We start from the raw sequence: 8,682 nt of genomic DNA, 5'->3' as shown, positions 1-8,682 counted from the left end.
CCTGAGGATGAGCTGGTAGGAAAAAGTGCTTAGGAGGCCACTTCCCGAGCTGTTTTTCAGCCTGGATGACAGAAGGTCTTCCAGGGTTCGAAGAAGGGGGGAAATTGTCTCAAATGATACAGCGGGAAAACCAAGGAAAAGCAGTTTCGTTTTGCGAAAGGTCCTAGTTTTTCTTTGCTATTTGGAAGGAGATTTATGACACCTGCTTCTTGCTCTCCAAGGGGGAAGTGAATAATCTCTCTCCCCTCTGAGAAATTTCACCGGATTTCTCAGACATTGTGTAATCCTTTTTTTTTTCCTGGAAGAAACCGTACACTGTGCAGGACGGTTGCCAGTCCTGCGCAGTGTGGCATCCTTCCTGCGCAGGGTTCAGAAGAAAGGGCATTCAGTCGGGCAGAACGTGGCCATTTCTTGGGCTGAGCGACAGTTGAGATAGAGGGGAGGGAAGGAGAAAATAAGATGGAGAAGCTGGGAAATCTCCCTGTTAGAGGAGGAACACTCAGTAGGGTGATACTCAAAAACCCCCACTGAGAATGAGAAAGTTTTAAACTATTTGTCGTATCTCTAAACAACACCCTTGTAAGCTATACGAGTATCCACAAATGATGCCCAGAAAGACGGATACCAAATGCTGGGTTCTTTCAGCACAGGGAGCTTTTGATTGCTCTCCCGGCGTGATTGACCTGCAACATCCATCACTCTTCTCCCTGTTGACTCTACTGGCAAAGCATGATTGGATTTGTAGTCCATCCAGATCTGGAGGGCTGCAGGTTTTGTGGTCCGATTTTACTGTCTTTCATAGAAGCATCCAGACATAAGTGTGTAGGAAGTATCTAAAAGGCTTTGTAAATCTTAATGCTAAATAGGGAATAAGACACCAGTGTTAGATGTTAGGCAGCATCTGTCCTGTGTCTGTTGTTAGAATACTTAAGTGGTACACGCAATGGCATCGAAATGGGTGTCAGTGAACTCATCATGTTGACTTGTGAGTACAGAGAGAAGCTCAAGCTGCACCCTTGGTGATGAAAGGCAGGCAATCAAATCTTTTGGGAAGCAGGTCCCCCTGCCCGGGTGAGAGGAAATGAGTTAAAATCCCAAGGTTCAGAAGTTGGGGAGAAGGAGGTTTATTTGGGGTGAGGACCGTTTCCGAGGGACATCGTCTGTTAAGCAGGATTGGTTAACTGCGCAGTGTAGATGCCCTCTGTGTATGCCAGAGACTGGGGTTGGTTGCCCTGTGAAAAGGAAATTCAAAGGTCTCCTTAGAAGTAAGCCCTGCAGTGTGTTTATGGGCTTGCTCTCCAGCAAGGATGGATAGGACTCCAGCCTGCAAAGGTGACTGGGATTCATGCTGGTAAACAGGAGGGAGGTAAATTGACCAGTATGTCAGTTCAAGGTAAACTTCTCCCTCCCTCTCCCTCAGGGGGACTATGAATTGGAGGGAAATCTGCAAAGTTTTGCATATGAATCAGAAGCCAAGGTATTCCAACCCTCCCGGAACCAGCTTAATTTACCTGGCAGTGTTGAAAACTGGCTAACTTTGCAAGGGTTCAAACTGCTTAAAGGGATTTCAGTTCTACCAACCCATTTGAAAAGACTAAAGAAAAAGAGAGAGAGTTTAATCTGGAAGGAACAGTGGCTTTAGAAAACAAAGGGAAGGGGGGCTTGTTGGGTGTGTGTGTTTTTAAGCCAGTGGGATTTTTGCTGTACTTCTCCCATAATTTTTACTCCCTTCTAGCTTTAGTTCAACCTGTGGGTCCTAGATCAAATCAAGACTGAACTGTCTCTGAAAGCAAAAATGTTTTGCTGGGGTGCCCAAGGACTGTGCAAAACAGTGACGTTTGAATGATGGAAAGACAGGCACAGTATCTGTATGTATGGCAGGGGGGAGAGACATCCCCTAAAATTTTCAGGTGAGCCCTTCTACAGTACCTGGACTCATCCCCATCTTATTCATGAATACACCATTCTATGTATTCATGAATACTTTATATATATCTGTACAGTGTACACAGTCAAATATATATAACTGGACTGGTGTATTTGACTACATGTACTTCAAGACTAAATGGCCAATTCTAATGCTTTTACATAATTCTAATGCTTTTACATATATAGACGGATTAGAATATATATAAAGGGCTCAAGTTACAGGAAGCCAATTTTAGGCTGAATATCAGGAAAAACTTCTTAACTGTTCGAGCAGTATGACAATGGAACCAATGGCCTTAGGAATGACCCCCTTTTATATATATATATATATATATATACATTTATACATTTTGAATGAAACAAAAACCCAACTTGGCATAAAATGTGAAACAATCGTATAAAGATTGTTTAACTATCTTATAAATCTTTATGACAGTCTTATAAAGATTGTTTCACATTTTATGGCGAGATGGATTTTTTTTGGTCTCATCCAAAATGTCGGACTGCTCCTCAGAATGGAATCTTCATTCCAGGTCTCCACCTCTATGACAAACAATTAACTATGTTTTCATAAAACCACAGTGTCACAGAATCCTAGGCTCATGGAGTTGAAAGGGGCCTATGATGGAAGCCCAACCCCCCTGCTCAGGAATGCAGGAATTCAAATCAAAGCAGATCGAACAGATGGCTGTCCAATTTTCTCCTGAATGCCTCCTGTGTTGGAGCCCTCAACACCTCCTGAAGCAATTGGTTCCATTATTATGTATCATGCACTCTAAGATAATTGAGAAGAGATCTTGTCCCTCCTCTGTACGATTATCTTCCGAGTATTTGAAAAGTGCTATCGTATCTCCTCTCAGTCTTCTTCGATGACAGTCCGTTGAGCATTTTCTCATCCTGACAACCAGCATCCAACAGTAAGCAGAGAAGGATTCAGAAATGCATTGCATCAAGATGTTGCATCAAGGGGTTGATTAATCTTGCTCAACATTAGACCAGTGGTTCCCCACTACAACTCCCAAAAATCCTGGCCAGCCCAACTAGTGGCGAAGGTTGCTGGGAGTTGTAGTCCAAGAATATATTCTTTTGCTCAGCTGTGTGGTGGCTATTTTCAGCAATAACTCTCTTTTTTTTTTCTTGGAAGGCCTAAGCCAACCCTGTGCAAGCGATGTTGTTTGAGTGCATGTGTGAACCCTGCTAGTACAGAACAGAAAGGGGAGAGAGAGAAGTGGACGCAACACAAGGGTAGCAGGCTTTGCAGACTCAGGGATCAAAATGTCTTGGGCGGGCTTGACTGATGCAGTGTATGTAGGCATAGTTAATTAAGACACATGTAGAAATTATGACGGACAGACACATCAAGGTCAACTGTGGAATGGGAGATGGAGTCCAAATGCCCCCCCCCCCAATTCTGTTTCTGTGTCTATCTTCTTTTGGTTCGGACAAGATTTTTTTCCTAGCCCATCCAAATAGGAGCCAGACCAAACATCACTGAACTCCCAGAAGTGGACAAGATCAATGTGTTCAAGGGGGAAACAGCCAATACCTTCTAGAAAGGAGGAAGCCATTGCATCCCCAGGTGCGTGCAGATATGCGTGCTTTTTGTCATCAACCCTAAATCCCACATCTTTGGTACCAAGTCTGAGTGCCTGAGTTGAATTGTTAGTGTGAATTAAGTCCAACTTCACTGTGAGTCTCAAAATTCAAGTACAGCGTACAGCAACCCTAGCAAGACTTGTTGGGTGTGATATATTAGAAGAGTGATTCTACCACCTCCCCAGTGAGTTTCCATGGATGAGCCGGGATTCAAACCCAGATCTCCTGAGTCCTAGTCCATCACTCCATCCACTACACCAATTGGAACTTTGTATCTGTATACATGCATCTGGGCATATGTTTGGACCCAGCCTGGCCGGTGGAGGAATGATAGATTGCAAGCCAACTCCTATCTGGAATAAGCCAGGATGGGGGCCAGCTGTGCATCTCACCGAGATGCATCCTCACAACAGCCGAGGCCGATTCCACCACGCCGCGCTCCTTAATGCCGGGGCACCACCACGCCGCCTCTTGCTGCGCCGAGCCGGCAGCCGAGTGTGAAGAGTTAACGCCGAGTTAAAAGTACCAACAACAGAGGCGGAACCAGGGTGACATCCTTCAAGTTGAGACAGTACAAGTTATGCAGATGCAGGAGGGTGTGCGGTATTGACATTTTGAGGTCACGGTGATAGGAATGTATTATTTATAGGCTCGGATTGCAGGAGGGCCGATAGACCGCATTTGAAAGCTGCAAGCTTTGTGATGCTGGAAGGTGCTTATTCTCCCCCCCAAAACCCTCCCCTTCCTCTTCTGTCTTTTAAAGATGGGTGTGAAACTAACATACCTGAAAGTCTGTATGTACTTAGATTTTTTCCCCTCCCTGTAAGCTGGCTGCTTCTGTGGTCAGATGAAGACCAGGAGAGAAAGAGATTGGTTATAGAATCCTATAGAGAGAGAGAATGGGGAAGCTGCTTGTTTTTATCTCTTCCTGCCCCTTTTCTTTTGTAAATTACTTACATTTTAATCTAAGGCTTTTTGCATTTACTGGTCCCACTGTTTGACTTAGGAGGTCAAATGGAGACCCAATGAATGAATCTCTCTCCCTCCCTCTATCTCACACACACACTACATTCTCCTTATTCACATATTTCATCCTCCTACCAACCCCAGCCAGGTAAGTTAAATTGAGGAGCCAGAGAGCTTCAGGGTTGAAACGGATGAGCATCAAGGCTGAATATGCATTTTTCTCCTAACCCAACCTGCTTGAAAAGCAACTACCCTGGCTTTTCTCCCTCAACAGGGCTGGTCAACTCCGGTGGTAGATGGAGCTCCAGTGAGATGAAACAGCCACTGAGGTCTAAGCCAGAGAGTCAGATCCATAGGACAGGAATTAGCAGGTTTCAGGAGCCCATGGACCCTTCTTTTCCCCCACTGACTTTATATCACATCCCAGAATGTCAGCAAAAATGGGAGGGGGGATTAAAACAGGTTGCCCACACCCAGTTTCATTTCTTGGGCTGTGCTGGCTTGGACTGGGGTGGGGGTGGGTTGACTACAAAGTCATTGGTCCTGGAATATGGCAGCATTTCGACCTCTCTTTGCCTTACAAGAGGTGAAGGGAGGTCAGAGGGCAGAGGAAGCCAAAGAAATACCTTTGTTTAGCAGGTGCGTTACCATGGCCAGACAGGCACACTGCAGGCAAGCTGGCACATGTTCTGGGGATTATTTATAGAGCCACATGACATATCATTTGTTCCCCAGGGCTGCCTGAGATTCTGCTGAATCAGAATTATGGACAAGGCAGGCACCCGATGTATCGTGGCTGCAATACTACCTTCTGGCCACCTGTGGTGCCCAAGAGCAATGCCCAACTCTCGCCACGACTCTGACTCCCTCTTCTGGTGGTTGCAGGGAATACAAGCCTGCAAACCTCAATGCCAATACTCCTTAATTGAAGTCCTATGGCACCCCTAAGGGAAGCTGTGAATTAAACCCTCATGATTTATGCCTCCATTTTTCAGACCCGTTGTACATTTTCCCCTCTTTTAGATGAGCGCTGGTCTGTCTTGAGCCCTTGCTCTTCAAAGAAAGCTTTTAGCCTAGGCCACCGCTCCCCCCCTCCCCAACTTCATTTTCTTGGCTGTTCTTTTCCTGTCTAATCAATTATATTCCTAGCTAGTCCTTCTCAAAGGTGAGAACTCATTATGCATATTCATAAATCACGGTGCCCAGCCTTGACACTGATTGATGTAATCATCTCCCTTTCGTCTACAAGGCCCGGAATGAGAGTTGGTGGCAGTACCAGGAGCAGCAAGACATTGAGACCCGCCAGTTGTCAAACCAGCATCCTCTTCGGCTTTTGAAGCAGGCATCTGTGAAGGCAGAGTTTCAGTCCCATCATATGAGTTTGGGGAAGTGGAGTTGGAGTTTCAGGAAGGTGTCAGAAACCAGCAAACAAAATACCGAGTGTCCACCTACCATAATGGATTGGGCAATTTGCTTGCTTGCTTGTTTTATTAAAAAGGAAGAAGTGGGGAAGTATAACCTTGATCCTGAACGCACCCCTTTATGATGTTTGGGCAACTGCCCAGCTCTCTCATGTCTGTTCTTTTCTGTGAAAAAAACAACACCCTTTTCAAACAGGTCACAAAGGTCCCCAAACCATTTAATACCTGGTTCTTCAAAGGTGTTCCATGTCTAGTCATGCTGGCCTTGTGACCACAGAAGATTGTCTGCGGACAAGCGCTGGCTCTATGGCTTGGAAACGGAGATGAGCACCGCCCCCTAGAGTCAGACACGACTGGACAAATTGTCAAGGGGAACCTTTACCTCTTCAAAGGTGGAAGTCAACTTCTTATTTTTTTCCCTTAATTTCTTTCCTGTTATCAATTGTCTGTGAAGCCCAAGGAGAGAAAGTGGGGGATGAAAGACTCACCAAAGTTGTCCCATGAGCTTCAGGACTGAGAGGTGATTTGCATCCAGATCTCATAGGTCCTAGCCCAACCATCTTACCACTATGTCATGTTAGCTTTTTGGGGGCCCTGCATACACTTAGTCGTTTCTGATCTGTTTGGGGGGGTCCTCATTCTGCAAACTTTGGGAAAAGGGACATGGTGGCGCTGCGGGCTAAACCGCAGAAGCCTATGCTGCAGGGTCAGAAGACCAGCAGTTGTAAGATCGAATCCACGCGCCGGAGTGAGCGCCCATCGCTTGTCCCAGCTCCCGCCAACCTAGCGGTTCGAAAGCATGCAAATGCAAGTACTGTAGATAAATAGGGACCACCTCGGTGGGAAGGTAACAGCGTTCGGTGTCTAAGTCGCACTGGCCATGTGACCACGGAAGATTGTCTTCAGACAAAACGCTGGCTCTATGGCTTGGAAACGGGGATGAGCACCGCACCCTAGAGTCAGACACAACTGGACTAAATGTCAAGGGGAACCTTTACCAAACTTTGGGACTCTCCAGTCTTACTCATGTTCCCCTATGTCAAAGTCCAAGATATCTCAGGCAGGCTCTCACCCTGGACACAGGCTCCGGGACCCAGTCTGCCATGCAGGGTATCAAGTCCAAAGATACTCACTGCGCAGTTGGTAGTGACCAAGCAGAGGTGGGAGCACCGGGCTGGGAGGCAGGTCACAGAATCGGGAGCACAGATCCAGAACAAGGAGCCAAGATGCAGAAGACCAGCAGAAGCAAGCAGGGACCAAGGCAGAGACAGGAACACTGGAATCCAGAGGCAGAGATGCAGGAGACAAGTAGCGACAAGAGCAGGGATCAAGGGAGGAACTGGAATCCAGGGGGCTCAGGAGCAGCACAACACAGCCAAAAACCTTTGTTGTTGAGGCCAGTTGTGGGAAGGAGAACCACTCCTTAAACAGGACTTCCCTCCATGTTTCCAGGTGAGCCTCATGAGTGGCCCAGCAGCTGTTACACAGGCCAGGGGCCCGATCCTGCAAACACCAGGCCATTCCTGGGTCAGGCTGGCCCCGATCCTGCAGCTGCTTAGGGCAGTATGGGCCAGATCCTGACACCCTAGTGCGCAAGCAAGAGACAGTTTTGTCCACCAGAGGAACTCTATGTAGAAGAAAACATCCCCATTAATAGATCTCAGGTTGGTTGGTTGGTTGGTTTAGCATGCAGTTGGACTCAAAATGTGGAACTTGGGGGGGGGGAAGTGCAGGTGGAAAGTGGTAGAGATCAGCTCAGAAGAAATGGGATGGCTCTAAAAGTGAGCATCAGGATTTATCTATGAGTTTCCAAATACACATTTTTTTTCTTGAACTGCACTTTTTCTTCCAACTGCACACTTTTTCCCCAACTGCACTCCCCCCCAAAAAAACTCCATTTAAAAAAAAACCCTAATATACACGGGATGCTTTCAGATGTTATACAGGAATTCCCACTTTGGAGAAGCAATGTTGTGTTCTTCTTTTCATTCTCTTTCACTGTTCTGCACATTTTAGTTTTAATTTCTTGTACTCCTAAGGCAAAACCTGCACTGGAAAAGTGCTTAAAGATGCGTTCCCCAGTAAGAGCAATTTTTAAAAATGTGCTGAAACTTATTTTTTTGCTGACTGTCTTTCTCTTTGGGTGTTGACTGATAACATTTTATTCCTGGAAAGAGCAGGGTGAAAATGAGAATTCCGTAGGATCTGTTTGACGGTTCGAAAATAATATATTTCTCCTGCATTCCTTAATATGGTAACGCTGTTTCCCAAGACTGAAGTTATTGCACAGAGTTGAGTCACGCAAGCAAGAATCGTAATGCATCCATTAAAGTATCTCCTGCTGCTCACGATGTGGCTTACTCAAAAGCAGACCCCTTCGTTTTAACGGGATGACTCTGGAATTAAAGGGCTCATAAAGCCTCATCCGATCACCATATTAGTTAACATTGCTCCTCCCCTTTCCTCATCATTAACATTTGAGAGACGAGTATATTTTGAACTCCTGCCAAATTTCATGGATGTTTCCAAAATCAATAAAGAATTTTGAATTCAATTTAAACAGCAGGTTTCTCTGCCGAATTGTTTTGCTTAAATTTGGAGCTTTAGAGAGAAAAAAAACAAAAGAAAGAGATGTTACAAAGGAACTAGTATAAATCTAATAAAGGGTGTGTGTGTGTATCTCCAACCATACCAAGGATATTAGCGTGGAAATAAGTGCTAATCAAGCGATTTCAAAAGCCTTATCTCTCCCTGTTAACAAACAGCTATA

This window comes from Pogona vitticeps, chromosome 10, assembly GCF_051106095.1.
Source record: "Pogona vitticeps strain Pit_001003342236 chromosome 10, PviZW2.1, whole genome shotgun sequence".
NCBI classification, from domain to species: Eukaryota; Metazoa; Chordata; class Lepidosauria; order Squamata; family Agamidae; genus Pogona; species Pogona vitticeps.
Note: the sequence above shows the minus strand (reverse complement) of the source record.